This window comes from Botryllus schlosseri, chromosome 2 (genome assembly GCF_051294905.1).
Source record: "Botryllus schlosseri isolate E-star chromosome 2, Bs_hap1, whole genome shotgun sequence".
Lineage (NCBI taxonomy): Eukaryota > Metazoa > Chordata > Ascidiacea > Stolidobranchia > Styelidae > Botryllus > Botryllus schlosseri.
The window spans coordinates 28,153,130-28,168,112 of record NC_137237.1 but is presented as its reverse complement, the minus strand read 5'-3'; the positions used below and the strand labels follow the sequence as shown (position 1 = coordinate 28,168,112).

Here is a 14,983-nt window from a genome sequence, read left to right as displayed (position 1 = left end):
CCCGGTTTAGGTTATTGTGATCCCAACCTCTTTGAAAGGTTCTGCGTGAACGCGAACGTGAACCTATGAAGTCACATGACGCCATATCGCTAATTCCAACCCTACATTTCCGTGAAGTGATATATTTATGTACACTAGGGCTGTTCAAAAATAACCTTTTTTCATGAATCTTTCTGGCTACGTGATTAAATCGTTAGGTTGCCTTAAAAACGACGCACACCAAATTTGAATTCATTCCAACCAATATTCGCGGGTTACGTAGAGTTTGAAAATTTTGAATTTGCCCAAAAACGCAAACAATTTTTTTTTCCAAATTTTTCTGCCAACCCCATGAAATTGTTGGGCTGTCTTCAAAAACCATGCGAAACAAATTTGACTCAATTCCAAGCCGTAGAAGCGGAGTTATTTCAGTTTTTATTCGATGATTCTGTGATTATCCTTGATTGGTGGATAATCCAAGAATTATCATCGAAAAACTTCGTGGCAGCAAATGTTGATTTATGTTTAATGTTCATAGTATAACCATCCGACAGCGGTAATATGGTTTCATTCCAGTCATCATTAGGAACCAAGTCGCTGATATTGACACCCGATTCCGAAAGGGAGTTCTTCTTAGAAGCGAAACCGGCAATGCGAAACAGTTATATGCAGGCTACAGTGAAAACAAAATAGTCACGTCTGTATTAGTTTGGACACGAAAGTTCCCCGGCCTCCACATAAACCCGAATCGCGAATTAATACTGATGAACCAAATTCCAACGTGCGGGTATACTAGAGATAAATCTCTATTGTGTTACTCACAGCGCATATACACCCAACCCAGGGCTAACGCCAGATTACAGCCAAAACAAAGGTAGCATAGAGATATGACAGCGTGAATCGTCGATAGAGCCACTGTTTTAAAGGTTCACACTGCAATTCCAGCGGTCAATCACCGTACTTTTGCTAAATCGATTGTTTCCCAATAAAGGTCTTACAAGAAACGAATCCCTATGATCCGTAACATAACATAATCTACTATCAGGTACACGGTCTTGATGATAAAGTATTCATATGAAAACATGGGCACAGATTTTGAGGTATCAATTTGAAATAATTTGACTGGTCCGGCCCGCGAGAGATCTGAAGGTTTGAATCCGGCCCGCGACGCAAGTTGAGTTTGACACCCCTGAACTAGAGAAATCAAATGATATAATATTCCCATAAAATCAATATCTTCCGTCGCTTTTCCAACAATTTCGACGAGGTCTTGCAAGCTTACGCCTTAACGGTCCATGCCAGACCGGACAATGTATTCGGTGTCTGACTATAGCTACATTGATATTGAGCAGTGTGTAAAATGGATTTCTATACTTGCTTCCGATATCACCCCATTAACAAGTTATATTGTAGCCAACCCCCCGATAGCACGGGTTTGTCTTTTTAGGATACAAATAAAATCAAGATTGATCCCGTGCGCCTGCTAGATATTTTATATTAGACAACGATGTATTCTTTATGTCAATTGCATTGATTGATTGAATAAGCATTATTGTCTGACTGCCTACATGTGGCCTATTTCTCTCTTGAAATTGTGTAACTTTGGCTATAGCCCACAGCAGATAGTCACTAAACATTCACCAACGGAAAGCTGGAAATTTCGAGCAAACTTTTGTAACAAAGCCATGTATAGACTATAGCAGAGGTCTCAAACTCAAATGTGCTCGCGGGCCAATTTCCTAGTTTTGATGTCGCCGCGGGCCGCAGCATCCATGATAGTGATATTTAATGGCCTTATTTGACGGGACTTTGCAGACAGGCATTGCACAAACATCGTGGAAATGTAATTTACTATTGTACTACTAACGCTTGACACGAATAAAAAATCCCATTTTCCAATATTTGAATAAAATTGTTTTTGTGCCGGGCAGAATTTTTTTAATTAACGAGTTATAGACATCATGTGAGAGGATGCATCATGACCTCGTAAAACTGTCGGGTTATAATATTGCAACTAGTGGACCTATGACGAGCAACAACTTTATGCAGACTATTTTAAAATATACTGAAGATTGATCTGATATCAGAGCATTTGAGCGGTTTAGCCTAATCCTATGGTTTTGATATCGTCGTGGTAAGTATAAGCTATTGTTACTGTCATTGCCAAACACAAATTAAATCAGCGTAAGATTTTGCCTTCAATATATCAATAACAACTTAAATACACTCATTATTGAGCCATAGCATTGCTTCTTAACCTTTTAGTGATCGTACCCCTTGTGCTTGCAATAGGATTTCTCGTAGCCCCTAACCATTTTCAACACTATTTCTGATGGTACCTATTTAAATCAGAAAGCCCACTCACAAAATCGCGCGCAGCGCGAAGATTGTTTTCCAGTTGAATAAATTGGCCAAAAAATATTCCATATCACATGGGCCTACAAATTCTACAATGCATCTCCTACTCTCTGACGTGGTGCTTTGTACCCCGATGGGGTCTACGGACCCTGGTTAAGAGCCCCTGGAATAGAAATGTCCAATCGGCGAAGAATTCGTTGGTGTTACCGCTGTACAGCGTCTACCACCTTACTCGCCTCCGATAATAACATGGATGAAGAGAAAAACAACATACAACATGTTACAAACTATATACGTCACGGGGATAACAGAATATCCATGGTTGCCATACTGACCTGATTAAATATCTATATACCCTACGCAACGAAAGCTACAACCATTTGATATATTACTATTCCCCATGAAAGTTGCATAGATTGATGCGTCCGTAAAATTACCAAGTCCCCATTCCGAGTCGCAAGTCCTTCTCCGATTTCAGCGTTTGACCCGACTCAACTCGAGTCATTTTTATTTAATCACCGAGTCAATCCGAAATCAAGTAATTTTACGAGAAGGTCGCACCAAACCAAATCACAATTTTTAGTCGCGAATCATCAACGGGTCATGTTTTATCATCATGAACTAGAAATGTGACGTAATAGCTGATCTTCTACCGCATGGTAGCTTTTGAAAGTGATGTGATAGTGATGTTTGTTGGGATTTCAGTAATTTTTATAGTAATTTTTGCGTGAACTTCAAGTTCTTATACCTAAAAAAGATATATGGCTCTTAAATATATTGTTGACGACTTGAAATTCCAAAATGCCGTCGCGGGCCGCACAAAATGCTCTCGAGGGCCGCGTGTTTGAGACCTCGCTGGACTATAGAGTGGCCCGAAGTTTAAATGCAGGGAATTTCAACCAAAGATGGTGTATGGCAGTGGTTCCCAACCGCCAAAGGAGTCCAAGAGACGAAAAGGGTTGGGAACCATTGGTGTATGGTATAATGACGTGTAAATTGTAATATATGTAAAAGGTTTACTGTGCAGAACCTACCAAGTCTCGTTTATGAATTTGGACTTCTGAATTTCTGAGGTTCACACACAGAATGCGAACTTGAACCTCACGTTTACACCATCCCTAATAGGCAGCATATTCCTATGGTTAATAATTTACCACAATTTACTTAACTGACCCCTGAGCCACACAAACATATAGAGAGGCTGAAGCTGTAATATCAGTTTATATGCAGCATGTGCAGATATGTATATGTTTTTAGTCATTGCCTCATTGGGTTTAGTTTTCGCGATTTTCCATCGTCTTAGTGGTCGAATTTTTGAAGAAGTTGTGTTACACCGCCAAAGAAGTGATGCAGTTCGGGATATTCCGTGTGAACATCGTCACTGGTTTTATGGGAACGCAAAATATTTTTCTGCAGACGAGCAGGGATTAAAGAATGAGATCGATACCGTCAACAAGTACTCAACATGTTATCAAAGAAGGTTTGGACCCTTTAGATTGTCCGTAGCCGGGCATCATTCCGACAGCGCAAAGGCACTTTTAAGTACTAACACACCGAAGATGAACTTCAAGTTTTTTCGCTCGTGGATAGGCGATGGCTTACTCAGCGCTAACGGAGAAAAGTGGAGGCGCAACAGGAGATTACTAACACCTGTATTTCACTTCGAATATCTAAAAAGATATCTGCCTTGCACTAACGATGTAGCGATGGATATGACGGATAGATGGATATCAGATATGGGAAGCTCTACATCCAGGAGCATCGAAATGTTTGAAGAAGTCAGTTCAGCGACGCTTGATAATTTATTGCGATGTCTGTTCTCAAAAACATCGGGCTGTCAAACTGATGAGGTGAAAAGGTATTTGAAAGCTGTGAAGCATATCACCCGGGCAATAGTAAAAAGATATCACAACCCTTTCCACCACATGGACATCCTATATTTCCTCAGCTCTGCAGGAAGACACTACCGAAGAGAGCTGAAAATTGCTCACGATTTTACCGAGAAAGTCATCAGCGAAAGAGTCAGTGAAATAAATCTGAACACCGATTACAAACCATCGAAAGAATATGACTTCCTCGACGTATTATTGATGGCGAAAGACGACGAGAGCAGGGGATTATCTCACAAAGAGATTCGAGACGAGCTTGATACATTTGTATTCGAAGGGCATGACACCGTGACAAGTGGGATATCGTGGGCATTTTACAATCTAGCTTTATACCCAGACCAACAGGAGAGGTGCCGGGACGAAGTAGTCCGCGTATTAAGTGGCGCAGAGCGCGTGGATTGGTCCCATTTGCCGAAGTTCACTCATCTCACCAAGTTCATCAAAGAAAGCATGCGTCTTTTCCCACCCGTTGCTGGAGTGATAAGGGAGACAAATCAATCTACAATAATGCCCCGCGGATTTGGCTTGAGCGACTTCAGTACTGAAACTGATGTTGCAAGTCAAAAGGTCTTTCCAAAGGACACGAGGTTACTTGTACGGATATTTGCACTTCACCGCAATCCTCAATTATGGAATAATCCGGAGGTTTTTGATCCTGAGCGATTTGATCCCGAAAACATGACAGGGAGATCCCCTCATGCATATGTCCCGTTCTCATCAGGTCCGAGGAATTGCATTGGACAGAATTTCGCAATGAACGAGATGAAAGTACTGCTGGCGATTGCATTGACGAAATTCAAGTTCACCGTTGACACAAATTATCCTCCTCCGAAAATAGAGGATACTGTTATATTGCGCTCAACGACTGGGATCCATATACTAGTCGAAAAATTGTAACTAATTATTTATTCAAACAACATATATATATGACGTATAAGGCTACTCTTATATGGGTATGCCTCTCTTAAAAAATGCTTGTGTCTTTACAGTGATTATGATCATTTATGGCTGTATATAGTTTTATGTATATGTGGGAATTGTAGTAAATCATCAAGCACTAGAGATATGCGATCATAAATTATAATATGGTGATAGCTGACTTGTCTTCATGTGTTTGGAAATAGGACAAAGCCATGCCAGTTACAACGCTGAGCTAATTTTAATTTGACAGCATTGACGTGTAATCTGACTATAGAAAGTCACGTTGCGTAGGCTATATCATTCTTCTGGCGGTCCTGACGTCATGTAGATTACTTTGATGCAGGGTTCGCCAAAATGATGCGGCCCGTGAGGTTATATTTTGCGGCCCGCGATGTGATTTGAGCTTTCGGAAGAGGGCTTAGTAAAGCATTCTGACAACGGTAATTAATTCCCGTTTCAAAAAATAGCTGTTGCTGTTCAGAGTTAACTATTCTTCTGTGCCACACATCACTATCACTATTGCTCAATAGCTGAAACCGCTTCTGCGATGATATAAACAGTCAATGGAGAGAGAATCATATTATATGAATGGGGATATTACCTTGTCGTGCAATGGCCCAGACACTGCCAAAGACAGAGACGTTTAGGCTTCACCACAAGAACATACATTGTGAGGTGATAGTCATTCAGCTCGTACCGTGTTTCGCTAGCCCAAATACCGATTCTTTAGTCGCTGACAGGCGTTGTCATTGTCAGGTATCGTGCGCAGCTCATAGTTTAAAATAAAAATGACGATCCTGATACTTTTTATTGTATTTGTATTTATTAAAATATCATTTCTTAAAATATCTCCATTGCATGACATTTCATAATGCATCCCAGAACATATTTCGTCCGGCGTTAGTAAAAGTTTGGTTGAAAATCAATTAATTTGTCATGATTCAAAACATCCTCTCCCTGTCCACCATCACTTCGGAAATCGCGACATAGCGTAAAGTAAACAGTCATATCAAGCAAACGAAGCTACCATGAACTCATGGTCGTGGTGCACGAGTCCTTAATTGGCGACAGGCGCAACTGTCGTTGCTGCAATTATCGTAATGCACAGGGATGTATAAAGGAACAAACAAATCAATAGTTCTACTGTGCGAGGTGGTTGCGAGTCGCGCTAACAAGTGTCAACGTACTTTTCCGTCCATGCTTTCACGTGAGCGGAGAATATCTGCTTGCAATGTTACATTCATTCCACAGTAGTTCAAAACAAACAACCAGTATAGAAGTTACAGGCTATTCATTATCGCCATTTACGGCCTGTTTTCTTTGTCGGATATTTGATGAGTGATGGGACTTTCAACGAATGCTTACGGTGGAGGACTGAAAAGGAAATAGGGTGTTACACTTGAAGCTGCAACTACGTTTTAAATTTGATAAAGTCTGATATTGAAAGAGGAATATGCGAAACATTTTTTGTCAGCGGGTGTTTACCTCAGGAAGTCAGTGTATTAGAATCGTAGAAAGCAGATTTTCACGATTCGCACCATCCCATTCCATCGTTGCGATATCGAAGTTACTGATGCGTCATCGATGCTTGACTTTCGCGATATTTCTGGCACTCTCAGCAGTCAGGCAGAGGAGGAATTTCGGGTAGTTGTCAGCTGATATTATCCCCACTCAATGTATGTAGGCCGACGATGTTGCTTCAGCATTCATGATATTTCAACAATATTGTTGGCCTTTTGGCACCAGACAGATATTTTATATTATGAGCCATGACAGGCTGTCCGAATTTTAGTATGGCCAAATATCGTTACACGCACTTTACTTACGTGGATCACATGACTAAGGGGAAACTGGAGAAATCTCCAGCACTGACGTAACCACTATGGGATCTACGTCGGTCCAACTCGAAGTTACGGATCCTGGCATCGCAGCTGTGGACCGTACCACTCTGCTATCTAGCCATCCGCGTCATCACATAAACAGTTTTTGGCAGGGTTGTAATGACTCGAGTCATGACGATTTTTTGCTGACTCGACTTGACTCGAGTCAATTTATCAAAGTACGGAATATGACTCGACTCGACTGGAATCAATTTGTCTATTGAATCGATTTCTACTCGAGTCATTGTGCATGACTTGGACCAAGTCATATGACGAATGTTCCATCTAAGCTGTGCGCGTGCGCGCACTGCTGACAAAGTCTGCGCGCACACAAAAATCTTTGCCGCGCACAAAGAAAACCTACTCTGGTTCGAAAAGAAAGTATCAATATATCTTTCGCAGAAGGCACAGATGATCATCAAACCAATGTGACGACCATTTCAGATGTACAAATGTACATCACTAATTTGTAATCAGTAATTCGTAATCAGGCGAAGCGACATCATAAAAAACTTGAGTCCGATTCAGCGAACGTCAGAGTTTCGTAAAATAAGGGATTCCAGTCACACTGATGACCTTTTTTTAGTCAACGCCACACATTACAGGAAAATGCGGGTAAGGCCAGCGGTGGTGACCCCCATGTTACGCACTCTTGTCCAATCCCAGTCGACAAAAGTGTGTATATTCAATGCCGAACCAGGCGAAGACAGGAGAGGTGAACGCACACGTTTTGACACTACAGTGAAGCGGCACCTTGATGTATAGTAACTGATCGATCTCGAATTCAAAAGATCGATTCTTCTCCTTTCCATCGATCGGCGGGCAGAGTGGTGTCAGCGTTATTAACCAATCAAATTGCGCATGATTATCACGCGGCTTCACCGCTTTGCCAGGTTCGTGAGCACTTCAGCGTGGAGTCATTGTGATGTCATAAGTCATCGGATGTTGTTTACCAACGGCTGCACTCTTGAAGTTTGAATTATCGTCCGTACCGGCGAATTTTATTTCCGAGACTATAGCGTTGGAAGGGAATATGAATTAAGTTCTTCGTTGAGATAAGTTGAGCAAATAATAGTTCGGGTTTTTATTGAAATTTTGTACATGCTTGCTTATATGTGTATTGGTAGTCAAATGGTGTTTCGAATAGGAGATTAGTCATTAATTGCTTGTTTGCGGTTGGCTTGTAAAATAGAAAATGCTGACTTTGACTTTTCAGTAGCCTGAAATGTCAGGTTGGCGGCAGTTAACGTCAAGTGCTCTGAACGTAATGCGTACTACCAGTCCGTTGATATTTTAATGCTAAACCTCGGAAGAGTGTCGTTACCCCTCGCCCCTCGTGTTGTGGTTATGGCGTTGACATCATTTGTTAGTGCATTCATTAGTGTAGGACAGGGGTCACCAATGCGGTGCCCGCTGGCCCTAGGTAGTCCGCGAGGACCAGATGAGTAGCCCGCCAGCCTGTTCTAAAAATAGATCGAATAGCAGCATTTACCAATATGCGTCGGATTATTACCAGTGAGATTTTAAATATGTATATTGATTGATTAAGTTTGAATCGCACTAACATGTTACTTGCAAATGACAATACATACAAATAAACACTTGAAATGATGACATCAAATATCCTCAATTACAATTAGTAATATACCAACAAGCAAGGAATTCGAAGACGTAAGATACGGCGCACTGCCTATACAGGCGACATGACGGAATACCATCCACGGTCTTCTTGAAATGGCGGGGATTCCTTTGTGGTAGCTCGACGTTCAGGACAATGCCAAAGTAGTAAACAACATTAGGCCTACTTAGGTAGCAGGTAGCCGTGAAGTACTAGCAAATTTTCAATGTCTGTATGCAGTGGCGTATCCAGGGGGGGGTTAGGGGTTCGGAACCCCCCCCTTTTCAAAATCCTAAAAATTGATGTAAAATATAGCCTCTAGTATTTGCTAATTTATTAGTTTAACATATTCGTTTTTACGTATGAGAAGGCGAATATGGCGTGTTAATGTTATTTAAGGGGACTAAAACCCCTAGCAAATCTTGGAATCATGCGCCGAATTAGTCGAAAGGATAAAATAGGTCGTTATATTTCGCTAATTCCATACGAATTCTGCGCTTGTTAAGCTACATTTCAGCAGTAGTTGCTGACGTTCTCAACTTTCTTCCCTCGATTTCTCTCTCGCCTTGCTAAAACGAGAGACGCATTTTAGGAAAATCTAATCTAATTGGCCGACGCGATACGTAATTGCAAAGACGAAGTTGACGGCAATCAACATCGCCCGCGAATTCGCTGGGCGCTGCGCCTGCTCGCCTCGAAATCCTAATTAAGAATTGCACGGCGTGTTGATTGATCAGCGAGACGCAGACACGGCGGCACCGGTACGACAATGCTATTCTCAAATCCACATTTTCTTCGCGATTATTGGCGAGAAATGGTCTACGATTGACATTCACATTTCAAAATACAAGCCTAGCAATCCACGTTCCCGATTATTAGGTGGCTTGCTGGCGTCCAAATACAGGCCTGTGTTGTCGCTGAACGGGAGAATTGAGTAGGCCTAGTAGTAAAGTCAACCTAATTATATCGGCTGACTAGTTTCTCTGTCGATCAATTTATTATTATCCCAGTGTGTACTCTGTATTAATTATATATATATATCGTCTTTCAATTAAATAAACGGGAAACAAACGAACATCAAGATAATGAGTTTTCGGCCCTTATTAACTGACTGACTTGCGTATTTGCAATTAAAGTCGAATTACCTTCGCGCGTACTACACGCTCAGCCGTAAGGCTAGTAAAGCCATCGAAAAGCACACATTCGTGTACGACGTACACTGTTCACACCTCTCCCCACCTCTCTGTGGCGATTGCGATCGCCCTCGTTTATGCTACCGCCTTATTCCGCGCTTGTTCGTCCGCTGCGATACTACCGACCGTGCGCATAATATCGTCAAAACCCAACAAAATCGCGCATCTCTGGCCGGAACTAGGCGCTTGGAGACGGGCGGCGTTTGCTGGCTCATGACTAAATGTGAGCAATTACGAATTTCTTTCAATCATACCGTAAAAGAAACGCGATTTTCAGGCATGTCTGTATCGTATTCGTACATCTCCCACTCACCGCAAATCTCTTTTTATTATTAAACTATACAATATCGTAAATATTCGCCATGGCGTGGAGACGAGTAATTGTAATGATGACGTCATAATAGCCTATTTCGTAACGCAAAACCCCGCCCTTTTTCGCGCTCTGGATACGCGCCTGTCTGTATGCCCATTGCCCATTACCTATTGCATCTTATGAGACAGCTTGTTTCTCTTTCAGTCAACGCAGTTTAGTACCATGTCTCCAACTTTCTGTAATCGTTGCTGTTGTCCGATATAATGAAATTTGCCATGTCTGAATGCTGAGCAGTTGGAGATTGAAATTGTAACGCTGCAAAATGACCTCGACCTCAAAGCCCACCAGGCTGCAGCAAACATTTGGTGCCTTGTTGACACGGAAAATTAGCCTACAGTGGTGCATGCGCAGCGGCTACGAAGGTTGAAACCGTGATTGCTTCAACGTATCGTTGTGAATCAGCCTGTACGGGGTGCGTACATGAACTGCATCAAAATAAAAAACAGAACACGCCTCACTAATGCACATCTGGAACACACACTCAAAGTTGCAGTGTCAATTTACATACCAGAGTACAGCGCACCAGTTAATAGCATGCAGTGCCAGGCTTCCCACTGGCTAATACAAAAACAGATAACATGATGTCAAGTCAAAAGTGTGACATGATTTATATTAAAATTTGAGTTGACTGTTGTGTATAATTTATACAAAACATAGTGCCCAGTAATTCATGATTTCCTTAAAAAAATCTTAGTGGCTATCTATAGCTAGTTGAGACGAGATGTTTTGATTTAAAAGACTCTGTTCGAAGTCTTACCGCAATGTGATTCCTGCCTAGCGCTATGAATATCAAAGCGGAAATTCAGTCTGACACGGGTAAACGGCGGGTGTAAATGGTAGCCCGTTGCTCCTACCAGTACCAAGAAGTAGCTCTTGGTTGCAAAAGATTGGTGATCCCTGGTGCATGCTATGTATATTAACGAAACATGGGATATGCTCAAACCATCTATTGTCTCTGTCTGCAATATCTGTGACTGAATGTACAATCGTTGATGTTCGTTACAACGGTTAGCATTTCAACTGTTCAGCCAAATACTATGTCTGGCAATAATTTCTGATTAAAATTTGTGATATTCAGTTCAATTAATCTACCAGTTATTTTGTTGCTATAGTTAGCCTTTATTTTAAGATGGAGACTGAAGCCACGAAGTGATTGCGATATGCCCAAATATCCGTATAAGTCTGATGGTGAATTGAAAAGAATGCAGCGTTGGCGAAGGCAACAGTTTATAAAATATCGTCCTCCAAGCATTGGTTCAACCTGCAGCGACTGTCCATGATCAGCCGATTATCACTACTCGACTACTCGTGATATCTGGCTGACAGTAAATCGCTCGAATATGAGATCAGTGGAATAACCCAGATATCAGAGACCACGCCAAGCCTAAACTTGGGATAAATCATTCACAATTGGATTCTGAATGAAGATAGCGTGCCCCACAGTGAGCTGGCTGCTGATGGTAGCTCCGCGTTGCCTTAATCCTATTATTTCCGCCAAGGCACAAACTGGTTTGATAAACCAGATCTGGTCTGTATTTCAATTCAAGAGCAGGAATAGTTGTATCAAACTTGTCCCGACAAGAAAATCTTTCTGTATCTCGATTGAAATCAATGTGATTTTTTTTGGATTTTAAATGACTGTCTGTCTGTATTTGACCGGTATTTTGAATGTATGCTCGTGCTGGATTTTATTATAACTAACACAATAATGAAAACATATTGCCAAATTGTGATGTCTTGAAACAGGTTGATATATTTGCCAGAAAGCAACAACGATTCAGGTAGCTATAGGGTTACTAGCGGTTGTAAGCTGCAGTAGCGAGAGGGTTAATGAACGGCAACAAAAGGTTTAATGAGTCTGCAGTCGAAGTGCGAAAATTGTATCTTTTGAAGCATCATTTTGATATCGAATGCGCATAATACGCCGGGCGATCGCTTCCCATTTTGTTGACTGGGAGGGACCGCGCTGTGAGATTGTGAGATTGCACAGTCATATATATGCGTATTTACTAGGGATGGTGTGAACCTCTGAAAGGTTCAGGTTCGTGTGAACTCGAACCTATTTGAAAGGTTCTGTGTGAACACGAACGTGAACCTCGTGACGTCACGTGACGTGATATTGCCAATTCCAACCCTTTCTTTCAATGAAGTGATAGACTATGTGCCCTATATTAATGTATACACGATAGCTAGCGAAGATTCGGCCCACGCAATGTCACAATGCTGAAGTACATATAGGCGTTTTAAACATCGCTAAAAGTATCAACTGCGGTAATCAAATGATATAATAATTGCATAAAATCAGTACAGTCCGTCGCTTTGCCAACAATTTCGACGAGGGCTTACCAAGGAATATAAGCTTACGCCTAAACGGTCCTAGTCAGACCGGAGTCTGAGTATTGCTACATTGATATTGAGCAGAGTGTACAACTGGTTTCTATACTCGCTACCGATACCACAAACAACAAGTTATGCAGCAGTAGCAAGCACGTTATTCGCACGGATTTGGATTTAATGATACAATAAAGATATGAAGTCAAGATTGACCCAGTACGACCGTTCGATTTTTTACATCAGAAGACGATATCAATGTCATTGATTGGTTGAATAAGCATCATTCGCTGGCTACGTATATAGATTGCGGGTCAAGCTCACAGCAGAGAGTCACTAAATATTCACAAACGGAAAGCTGGATATTTCGAGAAAATTTTTGCAACAAAGCAAGTAAAACTTTTAAGGTTGTCGAGGTACATGGTGCATGCTCGTTTAGTGTTGATTTTCTATGCTGCCATCACCATGCATGGAGTGGCCCGTAGTTGAAATGCAATAAATTTGAGTCAAAAATCTTATAATGGAGTGAAAATTGTAATTTACCAAAAGGTTCACAGTGCAGAACCTTCCAAGGTTCTGTTGTGAACGCGAACCTCTAAATTTCCGAGGTTCACACACAGAACGCGAACGTGAACCTTACGTTCACACCATCCCTAGTATTTACCTAGATCAGTGGTTCTTAACCTTGCCACCAGCGCCCCCCAGGGGGCGCTGGCGATTTTGAAAGGGGGCGGAAACGCTCAGGGGGCGAAATGGGGGGCGCTGGGCTCAGGGGGGCGGTATGGGGGGCGCTGGAGAAAAATGGCTTCGCAGTAGATGATGTGGTGATGGGACATATCCTTCATGAGTATTCAGAGCAAATTAACAATGAAAACTTCGTTACATATAGCCTTCAAAATACATATAGGTTTAATTGTCCATGGGCGCCTAAATGACTGACACCGAATGTTCCTGTCTTGGCAATCCAAACAACCGGAAGACGAATTCCATCTGGCAGGGAAAAATTATATGTCAGTGAAAAAATACCAATCTGAAATCGTGTGCGTCTTTTAGTTTAGTACGATTGGGCGACAGGGATATTCCTGTTGGGCGATATCCCCGTTGAGCTATTCTATATTTTTTGATATTGCAGACAGGGGGTCACGAAATAACATCATGCAACGAAGTCATACCAACGGGTTCGCTCGCCCGAATATGTTTAATTATTAATAACGGGCCCTACAGTTTCCAAGAAACCTCACAATGTTCGCTTCAAGTTTTGATGAGTCTGCGCACACTCAACAACTCACTGCCCTGACCCTTGGACAACAGGGCGTAACGATTAAAAAAAGGTAATAACTCCGGATTTATTGTGCGCAACGTAGATTTTCTGTGCGCAGAGACCGTGTCAGCACTGCGCACGTGCGTAGCTTAGAGGGCACATTGCACCTCACTCAGCTCTACCGGTAAATGTGTTTACGTGAGCAGAGAGAGGATAAAAATTGATCTCAACTTACATGCAATTCCCGATGATATTGACCAATTCAATCATTAATTAGTGAAATTTTTCGCACTTCATGCGACTAGGCGAGAATAGCTGCCTGCGTAAATGGACACCCAATGTAGATACCTAATAGGCTATCAGCAAATAGCGGACTGCCTAATGGGGGTCTGGGAGTGAAGTCCCCCGGAAGTTTGGTTTATCACCCGATGGGGGCCCAGGACCAACTTTTTTTGTTTGGGGGGGGGGGGGGGGGCTGACGAAGTGCTGTTACGGCCCTGGTAACGAATAATTGTATCTGCAGGCACGCCCGAATATGTTTAATTATTAATTACGTGCCCTTTATTTTCCTATACAACAGCTCACTCAGAGCTACTGGTAAATCTGATTACGTGGGCTGAGAGGATAAGAAGTTTATAGCGATGTGATTACCACCTATTCATTCATCCATTATAGAAAATTCTGGTACCTAGGGCGACCAGGCCACACAAACTTTGCTGACCATCGAAGTCACGCCATGGGATTCGTGGGGGCGAAGCCCTCAGAAGTTTGGTTTATAACGCTATGGGTGCGCAAGGCAATCGTTTTTACGGGGGTTGAAGAAGTGCTGTTACGGCCCTCCCTCTTACTCATTGTCTTTATTACATTCCTGACAATATGAAGTTGGGGGGGGCGCTGGAGCACAATAATTTTTGAAAGGGGGCGCTGTAAGAAAAAAGGTTAAGAACCACTGACCTAGATAATCAAATAACGTGGCATTCATTCAATCAGTTTTACGTCAACCACCTATTGCAGGTTTGAAATAATGAGTTGGAATATAATATTATAAATTTATTTTAAAGTCCAATCATTTTTTGTACGATTTTCGCCTGTCAGCAATTTTGTGCAGTTTCTCGAAAGGTTACAGCAATGGTCTGTCATAATATGTTCATCTCATCTGCCCTTGTATCTTTCTTTTGTT

The 14,983-nt window shown here is 41.9% G+C and overlaps 1 pseudogene; it reads left to right on the top strand.

Annotated features, from left to right (window-relative positions):
- Positions 1-3,545: 3,545 nt before the first annotated feature.
- Positions 3,546-5,320, top strand: LOC145434355 (cytochrome P450 4F12 pseudogene; annotated as a pseudogene).
- Positions 5,321-14,983: the final 9,663 nt, after the last annotated feature.